Source organism: Agelaius tricolor, unplaced genomic scaffold (genome assembly GCF_023055355.1).
Source record: "Agelaius tricolor isolate 1412-34295 unplaced genomic scaffold, bAgeTri1.0.p SCAF_164, whole genome shotgun sequence".
Classification (NCBI taxonomy): domain Eukaryota; kingdom Metazoa; phylum Chordata; class Aves; order Passeriformes; family Icteridae; genus Agelaius; species Agelaius tricolor.
In genome coordinates, this window is record NW_027269424.1 from 73,864 (window position 1) to 79,679 (window position 5,816).

Below are 5,816 nucleotides of genomic sequence, written 5' to 3' on the forward strand. Positions count from 1 at the left end.
CCAGCCCCCCGGGGGCTCCCTGGCGTTGCTGTGCCGCGCATCCGGGTTCAATTTCGGGGGTCACTCAATGCAATGGATCCGCCAGAGGCCCGGGCAGGGGCTGGAATGGGTCGCTGGGATCCACAGCAGTGGGGGCTACACCTACTACGCGCCCTCGGTGCGGGGCCGGTTCAGCATCTCCAGGGACAATGGGCAGAGCTCGGTGACGCTGGCCATGAACGACCTCAAGGACGAGGATTCCGGCTCCTATTTCTGTGCCAAGGCTGCTGGGGCTGATGGGGATGATCATGATGCATGTGGTTATGGCTCCGCCCCCATCGTGGAATTGGAAATCGGGGCAGTGATGGCGGAGTTTGGGGGAAAACGTGAAGATTTGAGAAACGGGGCTGGGAATTGAGGGAAGGATCCGAGGATTTGGGGATTCTTGGGAACAGAGAGGAGAGGGCCTGGGGCCAGAACCACCATCAACACCATAACCAGCAGCAGCAGCAGCAGGATAAACACAATTACTGCTGAAACATTTGGCGCAGAAATAGGAGCCAGAATCCTCGTCCTTGAGGCTGTTCATGGTCAGCGTCACCGAGCTCTGCCCGTTGTCCCTGGAGATCGTGAACCGGCCCCACACCGAGGGCACGTAGTTGGTGCTGCCACCACTGTTGCTGATCCCTGCCATGAATTCCAGCCCCTGCCCGGGCCTCTGGCGGATCCAGAACATTGAAAATTTCCCGAAATCAAAGCCGGATGCTCGGCAGAGGAGGCGCAGGGAGCCCCCGGGGGGCTGGAGGTGCCCCCGGGCTCCAGCAGGGTCACGGCCGCCCACAGCCCCAAAGGGAACAAGGGGAGATGGGCACGAGAAACCTGATTGGTCGAGAGCCTCCAAGTGGGTGTGGCCAGCTGGAAAAAGGGGCAGCACCCACCTGAGAGGGTCACCAGGAGGAGGATGGGCCGGGCCAAGCGTCACCATGCGGGGCCCAGCCAGGCTCTGCCCGAATTTCCCCTCCTCTGCTCCTCCCAAGGGCGGGGACTGAACCCCCCAGCCCGGGCAGGCGTGTGGGGCCCAAGGCTGAGCAGAGCGAGAATTTCGCCTGCAGGATGTGAGCGCTGGGCCAAGGAGCCAACGGCTCTGGTTTGGTGCTGAGGCCTTGGGCTCCCTGTCACACCTGCTCCTTATGGGATCTGCTCCCGCCGCCCTTGGCAATTTCCAATAAAAACCTCGGAGTCCTCCAGGGATCTGGAGATCTCCCCAGCGTAACAGGGGTCGATCCTCGGCGGGACGGGACCAAAGGAGTTCGTGTCTACGTTTGGCAGCCATATCCGCCCCTGTCTCTCTCTCTCTCTCTTTCTCTCTATTTTTCTCTCCCTTAATCCCTCTATCGCCTTTTGCCGTGGCCATTCAATAAAGGTGCGTTTGTTTGGATCATCACTGCGAACCCCCTGTGCCGGGTCGGTTCCTTTGGCACCCTCAGATCAAACCCATGAACCGCCAGGAAACCCCTCCGTGAGGGCGGATGGTGACACACGGGGATGGGGACGGGGTCAAAGCGATAAGCACCAGCATAACTGCAACTATTGTCAGCAGCCTTGGCACAGAAATAGGAGCCGGAATCCTCGTCCTTGAGGCTGTTCATGGTCAGCGTCACCGAGCTCTGCCCGTTGTCCCTCGAGATCCTGAACCGGCCCTGCACCGACGGCGCGTAGTAGGTGCTGCCACCGCTGCAGATCCCTGCGAGCCACTCCAGACCCTGCCCGGGCCTCTGGCGGATCCAGAACATGGCAAATTTCCCGAAATCGAAGCCGGATGCTCGGCAGAGGAGGCGCAGGGAGCCCCCGTGGGGCTGGAGGTGCCCCCGGGCTCCAGCAGGGTCACGGCCGCTCCCCCAGCCCCAAACCTTCGCTGCTTCTGCCCCAAATTCCCTTGGCCTGGCCCCAAATCTCCAACAGAGGTTTCCTGTCTGGAAAATTTCCTTAAACCCTGCAATGAGCCCCGATCCACCATTGATTAATTGGACACCTCCTCCTGACTTTGGCACGGCCTCGTCCCCATCTCCCCTTGTTCCCTTTGGGGCTGCGGGCGGCCGTGACCCTGCTGGAGCCCGGGGGCACCTCCAGCCCCCCGGGGGCTCCCTGCGCCTCCTCTGCCGAGCATCCGGGTTCGATTTTGGCAAATTCTGGATGGGCTGGATGCGCCAGAGGCCCGGGCAGGGGCTGGAATTCGTTGCGTGGATCAGGAGCGATGGTTCCAGCACCGGCTACGCGCCCTCGGTCAAGGGCCGGTTCAGGATCTCCAGGGACAACGGGCAGAGCTCGGTGACGCTGACCATGAACAGCCTCAAGGACGAGGATTCCGGCTCCTATTTCTGTGCCAAGGGTGTTTACAGTTGTTGTGCCGCTTCTGGTGCTGATGTTGGTGATGGTGTTCTCGGCCCTGTCCCTGTCCCCGTGTCCCAGACCCTTCCCCTCACCCCCAGCCCTGACCCCATTCCTGTCCCCGTGTCCCAGCTCTGAACGGGCTCTGCCCCAAATTCTCAGCTCCTGGCCCCAAATCTCAGCTCGGGGCCCACTTGGGGCCATTTTGGCTCCTGAGCTGGTCCCGGCCTCTCCGCCAGGATCCCTGGCCTGGAACTCGCCCAGCTCGGCCCAAATCTGCGCTGCTGGCCCAAAGCAGCCACCACTGACCCCAATCCCCAGTGCTGACCCAAACTGGGACCCTTGGCCTCAAACCCCGACCTTCAGAGCAGAGTCTTGGGGCACAAAGAGGAGATTTGGGGTCAGGAGTTGTGGTTTGGGGTGGGCGGGTGGGAACTGGGGCCGAGGCAGCGCCAGGCTGGGATCAATGGCCAAGGGCTGGGTCTGGGCTGGGCTCTGGGGGAAGGGGCTGGGGCACGGGGACAGGGGGGACATGGGGACAGCGGTGGGGTCAAAACGTTCAGCATCAGCATAACCATCATAGCAACCACCATCAACACACTTGGCACAGAAATAGGAGCCGGAATCCTCGTCCTTGAGGCCGTTCATGGTCAGCGTCACCGAGCTCTGCCCGTTGTCCCTGGAGATCCTGAACCGGCCCTTGACCGAATCCGCGTACATGGTGCCGTCATCGCTCCAGATCGATGCGACCCATTCCAGCCCCTGCCTGGGCCTTTGGCGGATCCAGAGCATGGTGAAACTGCCAAAATCGAAGCTGGAGCCGCGGCAGAGGAGGCGCAGGGAGCCCCCGGGGGGCTGGAGGTGCCCCCGGGCTCCAGCAGGGTCACGGCCGCTCCCCCAGCCCCAAACCTTCGCTGCTTCTGCCCCAAATTCCCTTGGCCTGGCCCCAAATCTCCAACAGAGGTTTCCTGTGTGGAAAATTTCCTAAAACCCTGCAATGAGCCCCGATCCACCATTGATTAATTGGACACCTCCTCCTGACTTTGGCACGGCCTCATCCCCATCTCCCCTTGTTCCCTTTGGGGCTGCGGGCGCGGCCGTGACCCTGCTGGAGCCCGGGGGCACCTCCAGCCCCCCGGGGGCTCCCTGCGCCTCCTCTGCCGCGGCTCCGGCTTCGATTTTGGCAATTTTGGGATGAGCTGGGTGCGCCAGAGGCCCGGGCAGGGGCTGGAGTTCATTGCACAGATCAGCAGTGGTGGCAGCACCAACTACGCGCCCTCGGTCAAAAGGGCCGGTTCACGATCTCCAGGGACAACGGGCAGAGCTCGGTGACGCTGACCATGAACAGCCTCAAGGACGAGGATTCCGCCGTCTATTTCTGTGCCAAGGGTGCTCGTGTTCGTGCTGGTCCTTTTGCTGCTTATATTGCCCATGCCGGTGGTGTCGCCGCCCCTGTCTGAGCCCCTCCAGTCCCCACTCCCCAGACCCTTCCCCCAAATCTCAGCCCCTGACCCCATTCTTGACCCTTTGTCCCAGGTCTCCCCCATTTCCACCAATGGCGACCAAAGACCCCAAACCCCAACTGGTTCTGCCCCAAACCCAACCGCTTTGGCCCCAAAACTCGCCCGATTCTGCCCCAAATCCCTACTTGGGGCTCCCGGCTGCAGCCGCTGCCCCAAACCTCCCCCGCTGTGCCCAGATCGGGGCCCTTTGGGCGCTTTTGGGGCGCGAGGCTGAGATGTGGGGCCAAGAGCTGAGTGTGGGGCCGGAGCCAGGGGAGGGTTTGGGGCCCATGGGGCAGCGTTGGTGCAAAGGGGGCAGGGCTGGGGCCAAGGCTCGGGGTTGGGTCTGGGAGGTTTGGGGGAAGGGTCTGGGGACAGGGATGGGGACAGAACCCCAAACACCAACGCAGCCTCCGGGAGTTAAAGCCATGGCATGGGCAGCGTTCCAGCCACCATAAGAATCCTTGGCGCAGAAATAGGAGCCGGAATCCTCGTCCTTGAGGCTGTTCATGGTCAGCGTCACCGAGCTCTGCCCGTTGTCCCTGGAGATCCTGAACCGGCCCTTGACCAATTCGCCATAGTGGGTGGTGCCAGCAGTGTTGATCTGTGCAATGAACTCCAGCCCCTGTCCAGGCCTCTGTCGATACCAGCCCATCCCAAATTGTCCAAAACTGAACCCGGATGCTTGGCAGAGGAGGCGCAGGGAGCCCCCGGGGGGCTGGAGGTGCCCCCGGGCTCCAGCAGGGTCACGGCCGCTCCCCCAGCCCCAAACCTTCCCTGCTCTTGCCCCAAATTCCCTTGGCCTGGCCCCAAATCTCCAACAGAGGTTTCCTGCGTGGAAAATTTCCTAAAACCCTGCAATGAGCCCCGATCCAGCCATTGATTAATTGGACACCTCCTCCTGACTTTGGCACGGCCTCGTCCCAATCTCCCCTTGTTCCCTTTGGGGCTGCGGGCGGCCGTGACCCTGCTGGAGCCCGGGGGCACCTCCAGCCCCCCGGGGGCTCCCTGGCGTTGCTGTGCCGCGCATCCGGGTTCAATTTCGGGGGTCACTCAATGCAATGGATCCGCCAGAGGCCCGGGCAGGGGCTGGAATGGGTCGCTGGGATCCACAGCAGTGGGGGCTACACCTACTACGCGCCCTCGGTGCGGGGCCGGTTCAGCATCTCCAGGGACAATGGGCAGAGCTCAGTGACGCTGGCCATGAACGACCTCAAGGACGAGGATTCCGGCTCCTATTTCTGTGCCAAGGCTGCTGGGGCTGATGGGGATGATCATGATGCCTGTGGTTATGGCTCCGCCCCCATCGTGGAATTGGAAATCGGGGCAGTGATGGCGGAGTTTGGGGGAAAACGTGAAGATTTGAGAAACGGGGCTGGGAATTGAGGGAAGGATCAGAGGATTTGGGGATTCTTGGGAACAGAGAGGAGAGGGCCTGGGGCCAGAACCACCATCAACACCATAACCAGCAGCAGCAGCAGCAGGATAAACACAATTACTGCTGAAACATTTGGCGCAGAAATAGGAGCCAGAATCCTCGTCCTTGAGGCTGTTCATGGTCAGCGTCACCGAGCTCTGCCCGTTGTCCCTGGAGATCCTGAACCGGCCCCACACCGAGGGCACGTAGTTGGTGCTGCCACCACTGTTGCTGATCCCTGCCATGAATTCCAGCCCCTGCCCGGGCCTCTGGCGGACCCAGAACATGGCAAAGTTCCCAAAATCAAACCCAGAGCCGCGGCAGAGGAGGCGCAGGGAGCCCCCGGGGGGCTGGAGGTGCCCCCAGGCTCCAGCAGGGTCACGGCCGCCTGCAGCCCCAAAGGGAACAAGGGGAGATGGGCACGGCCAAAGCTCAGCCCTGGACCCAAACCCTGACCCTCGGCCCCAAACTGGGACCCTTGCGGTTCATCCTCCTCCTCCCAGGTGGGTCCCAGCCCTTTTCCCAGCTGG

At 62.1% G+C, this 5,816-nt stretch overlaps 1 pseudogene; it reads left to right on the forward strand.

Annotated features, from left to right (window-relative positions):
* Window positions 1-3,085: 3,085 nt before the first annotated feature.
* Window positions 3,086-3,827, forward strand: LOC139586998 (immunoglobulin heavy variable 3-64-like; annotated as a pseudogene).
* Window positions 3,828-5,816: the final 1,989 nt, after the last annotated feature.